Below are 21,403 nucleotides of genomic sequence, written 5' to 3'. Positions count from 1 at the left end.
GAGTCTTGCCACGTGTAAAAGTGATCCTGGCGGTGACTAAACAGGCCGCAAGGGAGCAGCAGGAGGAGCAACAGGACGAGCAGGAGCAGGAGGATTCCGCTGCCCAGGCGGTGCTCGCCCTTGGCTCGTGGTGGCGGGGACTCCAGGCTGGACGGTTACATTCCTGTGCACGGGGCCAGAAGCCCGACGTTCCACACAAGAAGGGTGACAGGCGTGGGATTGCATCATCGTCATCATCACAATCCATGGGCAGATAGGCCGGAGGTGTTCACTGCGCATTTGCTTCGTTTGGGATCGAGTCTATATATATATAAAGTATTAACAATTCTTAATGCTATAACATGTTAGAAAATAGTCCCCTAGTGCTATAAATACACGTGACAATAGTGTACAGTACTGAACGTAACATTTTTATTAAAATTGACACAAATAATTTTATTTATGATTTTTGTTCTTAGCTTGGCTTCTTTCTTCCCCTGCTAAGTGGCTTGACCTTATGAGAAAAACAACCCTCACTGATTGTCTTCAACGTCGTAGGGTAGAAACATCACTGTTCAAATTAGCTTGGAATCGTGGCAGATGAAGCGTCATCAATGAAGTGTCTGTGCCGTAAATCGATCCATAGTGGCATTATATCGTCGTGACTCGAATGTTTAACTAATTTTGGAATTTTAAAAAAATACTGACATTTAAAAATGCAGAAAATCGATATTCAATTGAATATCAACGTTTCACAAAATATATGCGCTCAAAAAATTGGCTTCACAAATAAATAAAAACCGGACAGAGTAAGAGACAAAGTCACGCTTTCTCTGTGGTGGTATGGAGATGAGATGCCGCTCGCTTCAGCGTGTTTACTGACGCTGCTCAACGACTGATTAATCTGCGTTCGTTCAGCAAAAAGGGTTGTGGAATGCCGGCCATTAACATTGCACCCAAGTGGAGAGAAACGAGCCTCGGTACCCCCGACTCGAACCTCGAACCCCAGCACTGAGTGGCATTTTTCCACGCAACCGTGAAAATCGAATCATCAAACCGAATCAGTGGCACCATGGGGTATTTGTTGCCGTTCTGATAGCGCCAAGGCTATGTCTTCACAGACGAGTGTGGGTCTTCTGTGGCTTCAGAATCGGTGCGATGCTTGCCCTGTGGTTCTTCCACCACATCGGGACGTCCGTGAGCAATGTCCAAAGTTGGCAAAACGTCGGCTGTCGACACGCCAGTGTAGCGAACAATTGACACGGCCCAGTGGTTACTACACCACGACACGTGCGGTGCCCACTCTCCCCATCTTCACTCCTCCAGCTCAACCCGTACCTGCGGATAACGGGTGCAGAGAAAATAATGTACTCGGCTCTAACGCCTTAAGAGTAAATATCTTCCATAAGACTGGTCCTTTGGAGGTATATCGCGCAGATTTATAAATGTGTCGTTAAAATCACAACTACCCAACAACGCCAACTAGTAAGGGTTGTCACGTACACAGAACGTGGCCAATTCGTCACTAGTACAGCACACCGGTGTGTTGGAGAGCCAAGCCACAACATTTACAATCTGAGTACGACGTTTCGCCAGTAATTACAACTAGCTTCATCAGGCGACAGCCAGATTTGTGGAGAAGTCCACCTGTTTCGTTCCTTATATAGAGGCGTAGTTGACGTGCCTTCAGTAAATATCTGTACCTACAGTAAATATCTGTACCTACAGTAAATATCTGTACCTACAGTAAATATCTGTACCTACAGTAAATATCTGTACCTACAGTAAATATATGTACCTACAGTAAATATCTGTACCTACAGTAAATATCTGTAGGCAGGTCAAACTTGAAGAGGGAAAACGAGGTGACGGCACCTCGCTGTCTTATCTTGAGGCGGCACGGCTTCTGGCAACATTAAAAACAGACATCAATCACCACCGCGATGCCGGGTGGCGATGGCTGTGATCCAGCACTGTGTGGAGGCAGAGATGGTTGGTGAATCGCACACACACACACACGTTGTGCAATACTCTGGCTTGCCAGGAGAAGGTGGTACAGCGAAATTCGCGCTCATATCATCTGTCCCTGCTGTATGGGATCGAGTGTTGTCCCCTTGCTCGCGAGGGTTTTCTCCAGGTGCTCCGGTTTCCTCCCCACACATCGTCATTAGTTGTACGTATGTTTAACTTCTTTTGCACCGTACGTAGCCAACCGTGCTAATCGGTGCAACATTATTTTAAAAAAAACACACACAAATTAAATCGTATAAGAGCAGAAATCCGTTCTGTGTCTCAACGTACAAATATATTTCGTCCTTATGGCTCGCAACATTTTTTCCTGCTTGCAAACTTCGGGGTCTCATCAGCAAGCCAGGGCTTTTAAACAAACGCTTTTGGGGTAGCAGATGTCATTGGCAAGGGCATTCCATCTAAACTATGGGACTGTTAAATGCAAAGTTTGTATATTGAAACTTTAGTATAGAGCATTATGGGTAAAATCACGTTGGGTAAAGGCACATAAAGACAGAACTCTGTTCCGTGTCTCAACATATAAGAGGAAGAAGTTGGTCGGAATTTGCGGTACATTTGTAGACTCGTGTCATTCTGCAGCATGTGCACATTCTGCCCTCATGTGTGACTCGTGAGCTATATCCATGGCCAGCCGTGGACTCCCACCCTGACAGCCCAGCGGATAAACACCGAGTTCCATAACAGTGGCGGCAGTAACACGCGGTCGTTAACGGTGTCAGTGGAAACCCCCACGTCTGATAGGAAACCACGCAACTGCTGTAGGCTGGGTCTCGCTCTTGCGGTTTCGCAACACACACCTTCTTCATGCCACTTAAGACGCCACGAGTGTAATAGGCAGACGCGTTGATGTGGCAAACTGGGAAATCCACACACGCGTGCCTGGGCAGTTGGTTGAGTCACAGAAACACACCGCGATAGCAGCTAGCGGATGAGGGGTCTTTAAATATTGTTTTTTTCCTCAGTATCATCAAAAAAACAGTTTGTGTGTGCCATCGATTATATGCAAGAGAACGTTTTGCCGGTATGAAGATGACGAAGAAATAAATAGTTTTTACCCTTTCTGGAAATAATCCATGAGGTGTCAAGATGCTCAAACACCAAATAGACAGCTATTACACGGCATCAAGGCTACATTAACCACACGTGCTTGTGGTGAGACGTGCAATCCACAACATTTACAATCTGAGTACGACGTTTCACCAGTCATTCGTGGAGAAATCCTCCTGTTTCGTTCCTTAAAAAGAGGGATAAATGTGATGACGTCACTTGTGAGCCCTTCTAGTGCGAAGGGGGGGGATTAATGAATGCATCTGTTCTTCTCCTTCTGAGATCCCTCGTAGTCGAGTAGTGATTTCCCTCCATGTGTCCGTGTTGTGAGTTGAGCCTGGTTGGCCATGGGTCCGGAGATGGCTGAATAGGCCAATCCGTGACCTGCAGATCTTGACACAGTAGGGGCAGGGATGATCCATCCTGGAGCTCCCACTCGTTGTTATCTGTCTCTGGTGTATGTTGCTTTGCGGCATGCTCTTTTCCTGGCTATCAACTCTCTTCGTTCGGCCTCGAAGTGCTGAGTTCCATTGTTGATTTTGGCCCTCTATGATGGTCTATAAAAAGCAGAGATTTCCCAGTTGTTTGGATCTACGTGGCTTCGCTTGAGGTGCGTTTTAAGGTTGTCAAAGAAACGCTTCCTTTGACCTCCGGGGGCACGTGATCCATGCCTGAGCTGGGAATAGAAGATTTGCTTAGGAAGCCTCGAGTCATTCATCCTCACAAGGTGACCCGCCCATCTGAGTTGATACTTCATGATAATGGCCTCTATGCTGGATGAGTTGGATCGCTCCAGGACACTGATATTAGTTCGTCTTTCTTCCCAGGTGATGTTTAGTATTTTCCTGAGACATCGTTCATGAAACATTTCGAGATATTGTAAGTGCTTACGATAGGTGGTCCAGGTTGCTGCACCATATATGAGGGTTGGATTGATCACAGCATTATACACAGCCACTTTGGTCTTGGTGGTAATGTCGTGGTCTTCAAAGACCCTGTTCTTAAGTTTGCCAAAGGCAGCACTGGCTCGGGCAATCCGATGTTGGATTTCATAATCAATTAAGACATTGCTAGAGAGATGGCTGCCTAAGTATGGGAAACTGGGAACGTTATTTAGTATTGCATTGTTGGTAGTGATTGGGGTGTTAGGTGTCCTCCCAGAGCTAGTTGGATAAGGATCTTTATTTGGTATTGAATGTTAGACCCATCCTGCTGTAAGTATCTGTAAATATGTTGACCATGACCTGAAGGCCAGCTTCTGAGCAGGCACTGACTTGGGCATCACCAGCATATTGGAATTAAATAACGGATGTGATTGATGTTTTCGACTTGGCTCTGAAACGGTTGATGTTGAATATGTTCCCGTCTGTCCTATATGTGATATGTATACCTCAGTCTGTTCCCTGTCAGATGAAGCATTCCTGGCAGGAAGGTGGAGAAAAGAGTTGGTGCAATAACGAGTTGGTGCAATAACGAGTTGGTGCAATAACGAGTTGGTGCAATAACGCAGCCTTGCATCACCATAGTTCTTACTCGATTGGCTCTGAGATTTCACCATCCGAGAGGATGACAACCTTCATACAGTCATGCAACAGACGGAGGACGTTAACAAATTTAGTTGGGCAGCCATATCTTAGAAGCACTCTCCACAGTGCTTCACGATTAACATAATTTAAAGCTTTAGTCAAATCGAAGAAGGCCATGTACAATTTTTTTTTAAATAGTGACAATGATGGCATCATTCAGTTAGTTGGGAAGGTCTTCATCATTACAGATCCTGGCCATGAGGGAGTGCAGGTGTTTTAGTAGGCATTGTCCTCCATGTTGGTCAATCTCAGCAGGAATCTGGTCAAGCCCACTAGCTTTTTTTCATCTGCTTGACAGCTTTAGCCACTTCAAGCATCGTTGGTTCTCCAGCTAATCCTCAGTGGTAGAGTGTTGTGGAATCTCACTGAATATGGAAGCGTCTACAACAGCGTTGCAGTTTAAAAGAGTGCTGAAGTGTTACCTGCCAGCGGGAGATGATTGCATTTTTATATTTGAAGATTTCTGTCCCATCTTTAGACTGGAGTGGTGCGAGGCCCTGTTTTGATGGTCCATATAAGACTTTGGTTTAAAAAAAAACATGTGGGTTATTGGAATCTGAAAGATGTTACATTTCTTCTGCTTTGTTTCTGAACCAGTTCTTCAGTTCCCGGATTTTAGTTTGTACTTCCGATTTGGCCTCCTTATATGATTTTTTTCTGACTAGACTGTTTGTTTTGTTGCCAGGTGATGAATGCTTCCGGCTTCTTGTCAATGAGGCCTGTAATTTCCTGGTCGTTGTTATCAAACCAGTCACAGTTTTTCCTTCTTGTGTAGCCAATGGTGTTTTCACAGCTGGTTATAACTGCCATCTTCAGTTGTGTCCAGTACTCATGAATATTTCCTGAGGCCTGGTTGGTGCTGAGTCTATGAGCTAGTTCTTTCAGTCTGGCATGCGGACATCTGTGCTGTCACGCTTCCTAACAATCACATAGTCCAGTAAATGCCATTTGTGTGATCGAGTGTAGCACCAGGAGATCTTCAGTCTATTCTTCTGCCTGAATAGGGTGTTGGTGATTATGAAGTCGTGCTCAGAGCAGGTTGTAAGAAGAAGGTGACCACTGGAGTTGGACGTTCCAACTCCCTCTTTACCAATGACACCGTTCCACATTTGATGGTATCTCCAAGCTCTAGAATTGAAGTCGCCGAGGAGAATCAGCTTGTCAGTTTTTGGTGTCCTCTGAAGGATTTTGTTGAGTTGGCTGTAGTAGGTCTCCTTGGTGTCTTCTTCAGAGTCCAGTGTTGGTGCACGGGTGCTGATGATGGTTGCATGTTGGTCTTTTGTGAGTTTCAGGCGTAGGGTCATAAAACTCTCAATGACTCCAATTGGGAGCTCACTTGAGCTGCTGATGAGCATGGTGTCCATTACAAACCCTACACCATGCAGGCATCGTTCATGTGCTGGTTTACCCTTCCAAAAGAAGGTGTAGCCTCCACTTAGCTCGGCCAGTTGGCCTTCATCCGCCAGACGGTTTTTCCTGAAGGTGGCAATATGGTTATTAAATCGTCTCAGCACGTGCGACACAAATGCTGTTCGGTGCTCTGGACGTTGCGAGTTTTGGTTGTCTGTAAGGGTCCTGATATTCCAGGATCCAATGTTTAGGTTATATTTATTTTTGTTTCAAACACAATTATTGATACTCCCTCTGGGAGCAGCTGCAGCTGTTGGGATGCACTCCTGCCTAATCCAAGTGCATGACGACCTTCTAATAGCTTGCCCCAGTTCCTCTGCCCTGTCGGCACACACACCGTGTATCTACTCAGCGGCGTGTGCGCTAAGTGCCCACCTGCAGTTGCAGCTGCTGTACAACAGTCAGCGCTATGTCACTACACACGCACATTGTTCTTGTACCTTCTGTCGTTAGCACTACCTGTCATTGTCTGCGCACAGGTAAACCTCATCGACGTATGGTGACCTGTCTAGGTATGCATTTAAATAATGGATTATTTGATGATTCGCTTCCAAGCAGCAGTTAACCTGTAACTATCCAAACGGTTACAATTATTTGTATTTCTCCCAATTTCGATAGATTTTCTAATTAGACTTGGCCAGCAGTAACTAGCTTTGCGCAGAACTTCAACATTATCAAAATCAATTGAGTGTCCTTGTTGGCACGCTTGTTCTGCCACTGATGATGGTTGTATTTGGGAATATTTAATATTCCTTTGATATTCTTTTTATTACAATTACTGGCAAAACTTTGTACTTGGATTGTAAATGTTGTAGATTTGCTCTCCAACACACCGATGTGCTGTACTAGTAACGAATTGGCACGTTCTGTTTACGTGACAAACCTTACTAATTGGCTGTGTTGGGTGGTGGTGGGTTTAACGACACATTTATATATTTACACGATCTAACCCCAAAAACCTCTATCATGAGTGATATTGGTTGCGAAAGCCTCCTGCGTGTTAAACAGGCGGATGGACATCGTATAGATGTATCACATTTATTAGCAAATCAAAAATGTATACCTACGTATGAATATCATCTTGGATTCTAATAAATACACTATACAAACATATAAAATCGTGTGACAGATGCAAATCCTTGAACACAAAATATAATTGCAGTTCAAAGTGTTGCACAAGTGAGCGTGGATCAGTGCTGAGCTACAACGTGGTTTTGAAACAGTCGTGGAAATTCCACATTCCTTTGGTGGGTGGTGGGCGGGTCAGCCATTTTATCCATAGGTCAATCTCTGCTGGTCTCAACACGAGATGTTCGCATTTAAGTGGGCCCTGATTCAGAAGGTCATCACTCAGTAGCGAACATAAAAGCCCACCAAGAAGGGCGCGACATACATACAATCACGCACCATGTTTCATCCTTTATTCAAACACAGCCCGAGAGCACCGTTTATGTCGCAGTTTTAGCAGGCACGTGTTCACCGACATGTTCAGCAATTGCCTATCAACTGGCAATTGTAATGGGGTCACATTCGCAGCATTCTTATTTTTGCATTAAAAATGCACGTACTGGTTCTTCGGAGGGTTAAACAACTGGTTCGGTGGCTTGCGGTTGACTCGCGTTGAACAACATTTACACACATTCTGTCACAGTGGTTTTGTGTTGCTGTAAAGCTCTGACCTACATTTTGATGTTTACTTGGTCTGTTGTGTTTTGGTAAATACCACAAGTATCCACAGACAAAGATCTCCCGTATAGCCTTCAACAGATTGGTGACCCCAGGTCATGCTTGCAAACCAGAGTCATCTTAGTCTCTTGACCTCTTACCTGGTTGAACAAAATAACACTTGGGACTCTTTCGGTTGGGAGTTATGACGTGACGTTTGTTACTACGTTTGATCCTTAATGTTTGTTTAATTTAGATAAATATATTACATATACATTAAACGTGTTTAATTATTAGCAATGTTAAGCGATTGGTTACGCAATTATGTTATATATTGTTGCCAAAATGGGTTAAGCATTTTCTTCATTTTTGTATGTACGTATGTTGAACTTCTTTCGCATCGTACGAAAGAAGTGCTAATCGGAGATGTAAAAGAGGGTCCCCGTGGATGTGAAGGTGTGACATCCTGCTTCATTGCTTATTTGTTTATTGATTTGCTTCCCAAGGTTGATGCAAATGACCGTGACTCACAAACTCCTTTCATCACGAAGCGTGGGACGATAAAGGTCCCAACTTCCACGGCTGAGAGTGCTGACAACCCCCGTCTGTTACAGCCCCTTGCTCTGGGGCCCCCATTGGCACACACACACGCTAATGGGGAGACAACGGTTGTTTTGTAACAGTCACAGGTTTACCACTGTGCAGTAATAATAATATTACACACAGCATTTGCATGCATAGAGTCACGTGGGCCTGTCAACATGGTGACCCATAGATGCTTAACAAAGCTTTGCTTCGACGATATCTTTTTTACATTTGCTAAATATGAGTTTTTATTGTTACGTATCATTTGAAAACACGAGTAGAGCACACGGATAGCTGGTAAGGTCGTACTCTTGCGTGCACACGCATAACATCTACCACTGGAATGTGAAACGGATGCAAATAATACAAATATTTTTTGTTTGAATAAGCGCCTTTCATATCGAAGTACAGAATCTCAATACGCTGCGCATTTTAAAAAAACGACACCACCCAAGTGTAGATAAAATCCAAGCTAAATACAGTCAAGGTTGAGAGTAATTATAATTAACTACGATCATGACAATACTATAAATCTAGAAAACATTAAATGGATTTGTGAATAGAACAGTACTTGACCGAGATTTGCCAATAATGTTCTTCAGCAACCCGAATCAGCATCGTTGGTTCAGCAGAGACATTTTCAATATTTGTTATGCAGTAAAACTAGATCTCACCTGATCAGGAGTAAAATATCTCACCTGATCAGGAGCAGGAGATCTCACCTGATCAGAAATGGGAGATCTCACCTGATCAGGAGTAGGAGATCTCACCTGATCAGGAGTGCGAGATCTCACCTGATCAAGAGTAGGATATCTCACCTGATCAGGAGTAGGATATCTCACCTGATCAGGAGTGCGAGTTCTCACCTGATGAGGAGTAGGAAATCTCACTTGATCAGGAATAGAAGATCTCACCTGATCAGGAGTAGAAGATCTCACCTGATCAGGAGTAGGAGATCTCACCTGATCAGGAGTGAGAGATTTCACTCCTGATCAGGAGTGCGAGATCTCACCTGATCAGGAGTAGGAGATCTCACCTGATCAGGAGTAAAAGATCTCACCTGATCAGGAGTAGGATATCTCACCTGATCAGGAGTAGGAGATCTCACCTGATCAGGAGTAGAAGATCTCACCTGATCAGGAATAGGAGATCTCACCTGATCAGGAGTAGGAGATCTCACCTGATCAGGAGTAGAATATCTCACCTGATCAGGAGTAGAAGATCTCACCTGATCAGGAGTAGGATATCTCACCTGATCAGGAGTGAGAGATTTCACTCCTGATCAGGAGTGCGAGATCTCACCTGATCAGGAGTAGGAGATCTCACTTGATCAGGAGTAGAAGATCTCACCTGATCAGGAGTAGAAGATCTCACCTGATCAGGAGTAGGAGATCTCACCTGATGAGGAGTAGAAGATCTCACCTGATCAGGAATGCGAGATCTCACCTGATCAGGAGTAGGAGATCTCACCTGATCAGGAGTGAGAGATTTCACTCCTGATCAGGAGTGCGAGATCTCACCTGATCAGGAGTAGGAGATCTCATCTGATCAGGAGTAGAAGATCTCACCTGATCAGGAGTAGGATATCTCACCTGATCAGGAGTGAAAGATTCCACTCCTGATCAGGAGTAGGAGATCTCACCTGATCAGGAGTAGGAGATCTCACCTGATCAGGAGTGCGAGAACTCACCTGCTGAGGAGTGCGAGATCTCACCTGATCAGGAGTAGGAGATCTCACCTGATCAGGTGTAGAAGATCTCACCTGATCACGAGTAGGAGATCTCACCTGATCAGGAGTGTGAGATCTCACCTGATCAGGAGTAGGAGATCTCACCTGATCAGGAGTAGAAGATCTCACGTAATCAGGAGTAGGAGATCTCACCTGATCAGAAGTAGGAGATCTCACTTGATCAGGAGTAGGAGATCTCACCTGATCAGGAGCAGGAGATCTCACCTGAACAGGAGTGCGAGATCTCACCTGATCAGGAGTAGGATATCTCACCTGATCAGGAGTAGAAGATTTCACCTGATCAGGAGTAGGATATCTCACCTGATCAGGAGTAGAAGATTTCACCTGATCAGGAGTAGGATATCTCACCTGATCAGGAGTAGAAGATTTCACCTGATCAGGAGTGCGAGATCTCACCTGATCAAGAGTGCGAGATCTCACCCTCCTGATCAGGAGTGGAGTGGGATATTTCACTCCTGATCAGGAGTGCGAGACCTCACCTGATCAGGAGCAGGAGATCTCACCCGATCTCTTACAGGAGTAGGATCCTCATTAAAAACTGTCCCGTCGACTGCCTCGCACCGTCCTTGCAGCACTGCCCTCACACTTTACCACGTAATAGCAGGAGGAGGCTTTCGCGAACAATATCATCCATAATAGAGGTTTTTGGGGTTAGATCGCTTAAATATATAAATGTGTCGTTAAAATCCGCCACCATCCGACACAGCCAACTAGTAAGGGTTGTCACGTAAACAGAACGTGGTCAATTCGTTACTAGTACAGCACACCGGTGTGTTGGAGAGCAAATCCACAACATTTTCAATCCATGTACGGCCTTTTTGCCAGTAATTGCAATAAAAAGAACACCAAATAAATATTAAATACTCCCAAATACAGTAGCAGAACACGCGTGCCAACAAGGACACTCAATTAATTTTGATAATGCTGAAGTTCTGTGCAAAACTAGCTACTACTGGCCAACACTAATTATAGACTCTATCGAAATTGAGAGAAGTCAAAATAATTGTAACCGTTTAGATAGCTACAGACTAAGTGTTTCTTGGAAGCGAATCATCACATAATACATTGTTTATATGCATGCCTTTACAGGTCGCCATAGGTCAATGGGGATTACCTGTGAACAGACAATAACAGGCACTGCTATTTTTCGATTTAAAGCTTTCGTGAGTGCAAGGATTCATCTTCTTTGGTTCTTTCGGTAAAGTCACGTAGAATGAGAATACAACAATAAAATAATAAAATAAAACAACACAATAAAATTCTCACGACGTTTCGGCCACAACACAAGTGGCCTTCTTCAGGTGAAAGGAACAAACCTGTCGGGACGACAGAAGCCACTTGTGTTGTGGCCGAAAAGTCGTGAGAATTTAATTGTGTTATTTTTTTATTATTTTATTGTTTTATTCTCATTCTACGTGACTTTACCGAAAGAACCAAAGAAGGCACTGCTATTTTAGTGCACACAAACGACAGGAGGTACAATAACAATGTGCATGTATAATGTGAGTTGGTTACCATATGCATAACCCAAGCGGTAATGAATACCCATTGTAATGTAGATGTTTTCATTAACCACCCCCACCCCACTTCACAGGTGAAGGGCTCACAAGTGACGTCATCACATCTAGGCCTCTATTTAAGGAACAAAACAGGAGGAGGATTTCTCCAAAAATCTGGCTGTCGTCTGATGATGCCGGTTGTAATTACTGGTGAAACGTCACACTCGAATTGTAAATGTTGTGGATTTGCTCTCCAACACACCGGTGTGATTTACAGTGAGGGAAAAAAGTATTTGATCACCTGCTGATTTTGTACGTGTGCCCACTGACAAAGAAATGATCAGTCTATAATTTTAATGGTAGGTTTATTTGAACAGTGAGAGACAGAATAACAACAACAAAATCCTGAAAAACGCATGTCAAAAATGTTATAAATTGATTTGCATTTTAATGAGGGAAATAAGTATTTGACCCCTCTGCAAAACATGACTTAGTACTTGCTGGCAAAACCCTTGTTGGCAATCACAGAGGTCAGACGTTTCTTGTAGTTGGCCAACAGGTTTGCACACATCTCAGGAGGGATTTTGTCCCACTCCTCTTTGCAGATCTTCTCCAAGTCATTAAGGTTTCGAGGCTAACGTTTGGCAACTCGAACTTTCAGCTCCCTCCACAGATTTTCTATGGGATTAAGGTCTGGAGACTAGCTAGGTCACTCCAGGACCTTAATGTGCTTCTTCTTGAGCCACTCCTTTGTTGCCTTGGCCATGTGTTTTGGGTCATTGTCATGCTGGAATACCCATCCACGACCCATTTTCAATGCCCTGGCTGAGGGAAGGAGGCTCACCCAAGATTTGACGGTACATGGCCCCGTCCATCGTCCCTTTGATGCGGTGAAGTTGTCCTGCCCCCTTATCAGAAAAACACCCCCAAAGCATAATGTTTCCACCTCCATGTTTCACGGTGGGGATGGTGTTCTTGGGGTCATAGGCAGCGTTCCTCCTCCTCCAAACACGGCAAGTTGAGTTGATACCAAAGAGCTCCATTTTGGTCTCATCTGACCACAACACTTTCACCCAGCTGTCCTCTGAATCATTCAGATGTTCATTGGTAAACTTCAGACGGGCATGTATATGTGCTTTCTTGAGCAGGGGGGCCTTGCGGGCGCTGCAGGATTTCAGTTCTTCACAGCGTAGTGTGTTACCAATTGTTTTCTTGGTGACTATGAACCCAGTTGCCTTGAGATCATTGACAAGATCCTCCCGTGTAGTTCTGGGCTGATTCCTCACCGTTCTCATGATCATTGCAACTCCACAAGGTGAGATCTTGCATGGAGCCCCAGGCCGAGGGAGATTGACAGTTCTTTTGTGTTTCTTCCATTTGCGAATAATCGCACCAACTGTTGTCACCTTCTCACCAAGCTGCTTGGCAATGGTCTTGTAGCCCATTCCAGCCTTGTGTAGGTCTACAATCTTGTCCCTGACATCCTTGGAGAGCTCTTTGGTCTTGGCCATGGTGGAGAGTTTGGAATCTGATTGATTGATTGCTTCTGTGGACAGGTGTCTTTTATATAGGTAACAAGCTGAGATTAGGAGCACTCCCTTTAAGAGTGTGCTCCTAATCTCAGCTCGTTACCTGTATAAAAGACACCTGGGAGCCAGAAATCTTTCTGATTGAGAGGGGGTCAAATACTTATTTCCCTCATTAAAATGCCAATCAATTTATAACATTTTTTGACATGCGTTTTTCTGGATTTTTTGTTGTTGTTATTCTGTCTCTCACTGTTCAAATAAACCTACCATTAAAATTATAGACTGATCATTTCTTTGTCAGTGGGCAAACGTACAAAATCAGCAGGGGATCAAATACGTTTTCCCTCATTGTACTCATAACGAATTATCATGTTCTTTTTACGTGACAAGCATTACTAATTGGCTGTGTCGGGTGGTGGTGGGTTTAATGACACATTTATATTTACGTGATCTAACACAAATAACCGTTATTATGGACTGCTCTCCCCAACTAAACTAAACTATTTTTATTTCACCAGGTAAGGCCCACTGGAGCTACATAGGTCTTGTTCAGAAGCGACCTGACCACTAATGATAGCTCAACGAAGTGGCTTATCATGTGGAAATTTATAGCAGGCAAATACTCTAAACGCATGCTGATTCTAAATGTGGAGGGAAAATCAGAGGAGAAAAATCCACTCGACCACGGGCAGAGAGAGAGAGACATGCAAACTCCAAACATAGACGCGTCAGGGCCAGAATTTAACCGACGACCTCCTGTATACCGGGCGAGGTAGTTAACATCTCGCTACACGTCTGTGTTTTTTCTCAGTGATGCGCGTTGGGTTTCACCACGGCCGGTTGTTTATGATTGGTGGGCAGCAACGTTAAGCAGGGCTCTCTAAGGCTCCAGCATCAACAATGGAGCTTGATTAACCACAGGCTAACTTAATCCGCCTGTTTGAGTCTCAGGCTTTAACCACTGATACACGAGGCTCTGTGAGCGTGCCTTCGTCTGGCTCTCTGGGTGTTGAGCTTCGACAATGAATCGTTGGTCAGACAAACAGATGAACAGACATTCACGCAGTAAGTAAGGAAGACAAGTTGTAAAAATAAAGCTGGAAAGGTAATGAATAGATGTTTTGTTATATGTTGTTTATTTAACCTCTGCAAATCAAACCCAAGACTTGCCCTACCCTGATATGAATTTTAAAAAATGCATGACCTTTCTTTTTACCTTGAATAAGGATCCATCCACCCTTCAGATTCCTCATTCCTGAGCTTGTCCACACACTTGGTCTAAAAGGGTGTTGCTGACAACCACCACCACCATCATCAGTAACAGCGGCCAGGATCAAAGTGTTGGACGAAGGCTTCCCGAGGCTGTCGCAATGCCTCATGGGTCCTCGCAATCCACCGAGCACCCACACACGGCCTGAGCTCATCGCTCCATCCTCATGGAGGACATTTGCTACAAATGAACCACGATACCTTGCTGATCTCGTCAAGGAACATAAACCGTCACGCGAACTCCGGTCACCCTTGCAGTGGCATTTGGCTTGCCGTTGAACAAAGACGGTCACTGCGTCGCTCACTTTTAATGTGCTTTTGCGACCGTCTGGAACGCTCTTCCTTCCAATATTATGAAGCCACTGGAGCTCTGCACTTTTACATCCTGATTGAAAACTCTTTTCCTTTAGAACTGCTCTTTGTGTTTAGTTTGTTATCCTTCCCGCCCACCTCCGATTAGCACGGTTGGCTTCGTACGGCGCCAGATAAGTTCAACATACACACACATCCTGTCGCGCGGGTTCTAGACTTTGGCTGCAATTCTGTCGTTAGTCTTGACCACCGACCATCACCCCTTGTCGTGACGTGTCCTGCCCAACTAAACTGTTCTAACAATTATGGTGAATAACCCAACCGGTAATGGGTTTCCATTGTAATTTATGTGCACACATTTACCACCCCGCCTGGCCTCCGTACCTGATTGGTTCACAAGTGACGTCATCACATCTATCCCTCTAAGAAAGAAACAGGAGGATTTCTCCACAAATCTGGCTGTCGCCTCATGATGCTAGTGGTAATCACTGGCGAAACGTCGTACTCGACTTGTAAATGTTGTGAGTTTACTCTCCAACACACCGGTGTGCTGTATAGTAACGAATTGTTTATGTGACAAGCCTTACTAATTGGTTTGTGTCGGGTGGTGGCAGGTTTAACGACACATTTAAATTTACGCGCTCTAACCCCAAAAAAACTCTATTGTGGAAGCATGGTGCGTTTCTCTTTCTGTCTCCGAGTCTCATTCTAAGCAGGTTGGTCAATGCTGGCCTCCACTCGAGCTGAATGCTAACCCTGGTTGGTGAACGATAGCGAACGTTGCCATTAATACCGAGCTGCGTTACTCGAGTTATCGTCACGTGAGAAATTCTTCCGAGTGAAGACCGTCCTATCGCTCACATAACGTTAAGGAAAATTAGTATCAAATTAGATGTTGCCGCCATCTCAAAGGGTTTAGATTTTGTAACAAATTTGGTGGCGCGTTTCCGTTCGGCCCGAATTCGCCAGGCCCTTGCAAAGGGAAATCGGCCCCCGACAATTCAGATTGCAGGTGAATGTGGCGGTCCAACTAGAGCTGGCTAAAAACACGCCAACACCGCGTCAGTAGGACAACCCCAGTTCGTACCCGAGTCCTGGGGCTCACGGAAGCCGCGTCAAGTTCGCGTGGCTCCGAACACACTTTAACGGGCTGGAAAGGCCATTCGATGCGTTCCGATGGTCTGTCCGTAAAAGTTTTAACCTTGCACTCTTCATAATTTTACTGTCGTTCCAAAGTGGCATCTCTAACCATACACGAGGCTCGTGGTAAATTAAACTATCGTAAACTCGCGGTGTAAAATTTATTATCGCCAAACGGAGATGTCTCCAAAGTCATTGTAAAGGACCGACGCAAACAAGGTGGCTATGTGTAATTTGAGAGCGTCACGACTATTTTGCATACGACTTCTAAACATGGCGGCTCCACGGTACAGAGCACGCATGCCAGCAAAAGTCTTGGCTCGTTTCAAGGAATCGTGTCAACGCTAACACCGCATGTATGCGACCAGTTGGAGGACCCATCAGGGTGGCGCTGGCAAGTCACTGCTGCTTGGAAAGCTGTAGTTACACGGAAGGAGTTGTTGTTCATTTCTTTTGGATACACGCAAACACACACACGAGCGCGTGCACATGCACACAACCGCAATAGCAAAACAAAGTGTTCATGCATTAAAAGGTGGTTTTCAGACAGCACAAAGTGCTATTGTCACCATAAGGTCAGTCCTCCCATCATACCTGTGTGTGTCATGCACAGCAGCTATGGTTGAGCCCACGGGTTGCCATAACTGTGGCCGTGCTGTTCTAGACAGCAGCAGCAGCAAATGAAGCATGAGACCACTGAAGAGCCACTCCTGTTATCCGCGGCCCTGTCAGCCCCGGCCGCTACGATCAAATAGGGCTCGCGGAAACTCCTCGATTACCCGCGGCCCTATTTAATAACCCTAATACCCGCGCGGTTATCCACGAATGTTTACTTCTCTCCGCGGACAAGAGGAGTACAGTGGTGGATAACCCCGCGGAGAGAAGCGTCTGAGGAGTGGGTTGTCCCGTGTCTCAGCCACCACCGGTGATCTGGTACGAAATAACTCTCATATTCTGGCCTGTCTAGAAATCATTTTTGCGTGCGAAACTCAACTCATTAGTCAATAACACTGCGTGGCCTAAAACGAAAAAAATGATATATAATATGCGACGTTTCAGGCAATGGCCCTTCTTCATGGCATGTAAAAATCAAGTCCGTGTCCCTGTGATCACTTCCATCGGTGGCCCTAAGGCCGTGGCGGGAGGGCAATTCTAAACTCAGTCTCGTCTCTCTGCAAAGCAACTGGACTAACTAGGGGAGAGCATCTGTGGTTACGAGGGCTGTCTGGCATATTGATGACGATAACAACAAGTAACATCTATCTGGGAGGTGGAAGGACGCGGTGGCGAAGAGTACTGAGGTCATCAACCGAGTTTATTCCAGCCGCCAGTTTTAAACAAAGTTTACTTTTTCAAATCCACAAAGTTGCCTGAAAACAAAACTCTTACGCAATACGTGAACACTTTCATAACAAGAAAAAAATAAAACGCGGTGCTGTGAGTCATAAAGGAAAGCAGCACACGGGACTCTTTTTACAGGATTCACAGGCTCCAGGCGTCTCGATTTACGTTCATGCCGAGCTCATGAACCGTGCGAGTTAATCACTCCGGGTCATGGTCAGGGCTGACGTAGCCCACAAAGGTGTTCCCCCGTGTCGCGCAGGCAGCACGGGCGCGTGAAGAAGGGTGGTGTTTGTGCACAACAAAAAAGTGGTCTTCTCCATCAAGCACGGCGGTGACTTGCGCCAGAAGTGTCGGAGGGGGGCTGCCGCAATCGGCGTGCTCGGAGACAACCGCACGCGAAGTTTTTTTGTCTTCGCGAGCCGCAAGTGGAAATTCCGCAACCCATTACAGGTGGAGAGCGGGGGGGGGGGGGGGGCACCATTCATTGAACAAACCAGTGTTGGGTTTTCTAACGAATTCGTTTAAATATCATGAAACCCAGAGCGAACGATATGTGCTCATTCGATTCCTCAAACAGGATTTTAACTCGCAACGTTATTTGATTGTGAGTCCAGCAATTGTCTACAGTTCATATGAGGACAAATGAAAAGCTCCGGGATTGATTTTAAGGTGATTAATATGAAACGTGTCTTTGTGCAAATTAGGGGGGGGGGGGGCAAATGTCAGAAAATAAGTTTAGGGGTCATAGGGGAAGGAAAACGAAGAGGTAGCGGGTAGTGGAGATCCCCCCACGTGTGTCCCTTCAATCGACAGCCTTCACGGAGCCCCTTGGCTACTCATCACGGGCCCCACGAGAACATCGAGCCCCCGTGCAAGACGGGAGCTGTTATTGGGAGCTTTGGTAAAAACAAACAAAAAACATCAACTGTTCCACAGTGCTGGCCTCGGGGTCGTATCAAGCCAATCACTCAATGCGGTGCGCGATGAGGGAGCTGGGGGCTCCCAGGGGGTTTCTGCGCACGCGATGTCTGGTGGGACCCGTTGCTCTGCGTGCGGATGCAGTCAGGAGATGTTGCCTCCACAACCGCGAGACAGAGCGATATTGTAGCCAGGGGTATTGTGTCCCACGCAGGTCGGCGTCACACAAGTCGACGAAATGTGTCTCTGCTCAAACGAGCACAGGGCAGTTACTCATTCGCGTTGATGTCAGCGAGCAAAGTTTGATGTTATTTTGATTCGGCAAAACGGACGGTCCCGTTGAGCCAGTTGCCTGGTTATTTCACAAGGAAGATCCGTGGTGCGTGAGTCGAGGTTTCACATTCCCGTAGCACACCCACGGTAGACGTTCCACAAAGTGGTTACTCGTTTTGTCAACACAGGAGGAATGGTGGACAGAGCTTTTGCGTTTTCCCCGACAAATGAGAGTTGAACCTGCGCCCTTTCTGAGTTGTGAGTCAAGTGCTCCATACATGGCAACACTGCGTCGTAACAAAGGCAAATATCCCCCGTATAGACTTCACAGACTCTTGGGGCAAGTGCTGTTAGGGAGCACTTATGAAGGCCGGAACGGCACACGAGTGGCCAGCACCACGCCCGGTCGCCTTTGTCTCCCTAGTGGCGATGTTTACACACCGCACCAGGTACTCATCTGAGTCGACCGAGGGGAGGCCCGGGACCATGAGCAGGAATCGAACCCCGGTCGCTGGGTTCGTAATGCAGCGCGCTAACCGCTGCACCGCCGCTCCCCACGACGTCACACACACACACATGCGAGCAGGCAGCAGTCGCACGTGTAAGAGTGACTTTTCGAGCCTGGCGTTATAAATAAATTGGACATTGCCCCAAGATTTCAAAGCTCTCTACCTTGCCACGGTGGCCCCCTCTCCTCCTTACCCCTCACCCCCATCAGCGCCCAGCGCTGTGCTGTGGCAGTCGTCGGGGTCACCGTGGCCAGGTCAAGCCCGGCCCATCCCAGTTTATCTCTCCCATTTGAGTCCGTAAAGTTATTTGCAGTGAGCTGCGTCACAGTTACTTAGCCTCTATCAGGAAGATGCGGTGTTCAAATGAGACTCACAATCAGGACGCTGTCGAGTTCAAGTCGCGGAAAGCGGTTCGCTTTGCCTATCGCGCTGCTCCTCGTAGTGCGAATGGGCGAGTACTCGCGACTTGGCAAGCCGATCTTTACACCACCCGCCGTGCCCCCAAGCGATTGCGATTCAAGTCACGTCTTTATTTAAAAAAAAAATCTAAACCATCTCGTTCTTGATTAGCATTGTCTGTGTCGCGTGCCTCTTTGTGTTCCGTTAGCCTCGAGGTTTACGCTTGGGTAAATTTCGCTTAGAATTTGCATGAAATGTAAAGGATTGACTTTTAGCATGCGATACGAGTCTATGTTGTGAGCGCCAATCAGGTGATCGTTTTGACCTGCTCTCCATCCTAAATAAGTCTCCAACCCATCCCAACCTACTCTGTGTAACTACATCAACAATGCTATATTGCCATGTTCTGTTCAGAACTTCCAAGTTTCTTGCCCTATGAATAACCTACGTGCAACTGTGCTATTCAAACCAGAGAATGACACATATATTACCAAAATATACATCGTCACCCATGACGACACGTTCAAGGCTCTGTGACATCATTCTGAACTAAACCACGGAACAGCCCCTTTGTGCTTTTACAGAGATGATGCACATACACAAAAACCTCCTTGAAACTCAAATCGTGATTCCCACCCTGGCATTACGGGCGATGACACACGCACGCACGCACCACGCACACACCACGCACACGTGTTTATATTCTGTAGAGACGGACGCTTTATGGATGGCCAAGGGCAAACAATGGCGCAAGCTTTGAGCTCGCACCTCGCAAGGCCGCGAACAGCACGCAGGGGGCAGCCCACGGGCAGCGGGCAGCCGCACCTGCCCGTCTTCGTGCACGTGGCCGTGACGTCACACGCAGCAGGTGCCCGTTTTCAGGCCAAGTCGACCTAGGTAGGTCCCACACGAGATGCGTACAGCCAGAGGTGTTGCGCGAGGTTCTCCGACCCCACGCCATGCCCCACGTTCGCGCAGCCGCCACAAGTCACCTCCGCCAGATTGCGATGTCATCACGTACGTTGAACTTCTTTCGCACCGCACGTCGCCAAGCGTGACGCTCGTGCCAGGCTAGGTGCTCGTTGAGGTGACATTGAAAGTGGCGAAGACCCCCGATTGTTACTCGAGGGCAGCCACCACGAGGTGCCCAATCGCGTTCCTCGTGAGAGGCGCTGATCCTGACGTCAGTGGTGACCGCCCGGTCGGCCAGTCCGCTCAGGCTCCAGGGGCTCGCCGATGGCCCGTGTCGTGTACCCACAGCATCGCACTCATTCCACACCAAGTGCGTGCCACAAATTAACCACAATACCACGCTGATCTGGTCAAGGAGTGTGAACCATCACCACGCCAGCTCCCGTGATCCTCACAGCAGCGGCTCTTGGCTGGCCGTCGAACGAAGACGGTCACCGCATCGCGCGCTTTCAGATGCGTTTCAGCGGTCGTCTGGAACGCTCTTCCTTCTGTAGTGACATGGAATAAATAATGTCTCGGTATAGCGCTGGCTGCTGGCGGGGAAGGGGATCTGCGGCTTACAGCAGCCCTGACGTCAGCAGGCCAGGCGATCCACCAGAGGGGATATCTGGGAGAAAGGTTACAGAAGGGGCACGAGGGCGAATTCCGGGAACCCGCTGGTAGGTTCTAGAGAGGGGGCGTGGCCGGGGCGGAGCGAGGCCACTCCCCTGGGAGTATAAAAGGGGGCCCTGAGCGAGAGCTCGGGGCTGTCGCTTGGAGTGGGAACCTCGTCGTGCTGTCATCTCGCAGCCATCGTCGCCGTCGTCCTCGACATTGCGCTGCTAGACGGTAGTTGGCTGTCTCGGTTCAGCGCCGTTGGTGTTAAGACGGCTGGCGTTGTGTATAGGCTAGCAACCAACGTAGCGTTGTGTATAGGCTAGCAACCAACGTAGCGTTGTGTATAGGCTAGCGGCACACGTAGTGTTGTGTATAGGCTAGCAACCAACGTAGCGTTGTGTATAGGCTAGCAACCAACGTAGCGTTGTGTATAGGCTAGCGGCACACGTAGTGTTGTGTATAGGCTAGCGGCACACTTAGTGTTGTGTATAGGCTAGCGGCACACGTAGTGTTCTGTATAGGCGAGCGACTTATGTAGAGTTGTGTATAAGCGAGCGACAGAAGAGTGTGTACCAGCGTAGGGTGTGTA

This window comes from Petromyzon marinus, chromosome 36, assembly GCF_048934315.1.
Source record: "Petromyzon marinus isolate PM22_M1 ecotype Great Lakes invasive population chromosome 36, UKy_Petmar_22M1.pri1.0, whole genome shotgun sequence".
In the NCBI taxonomy this organism is placed as follows: Eukaryota; Metazoa; Chordata; class Hyperoartia; order Petromyzontiformes; family Petromyzontidae; genus Petromyzon; species Petromyzon marinus.
Note: the sequence above shows the minus strand (reverse complement) of the source record.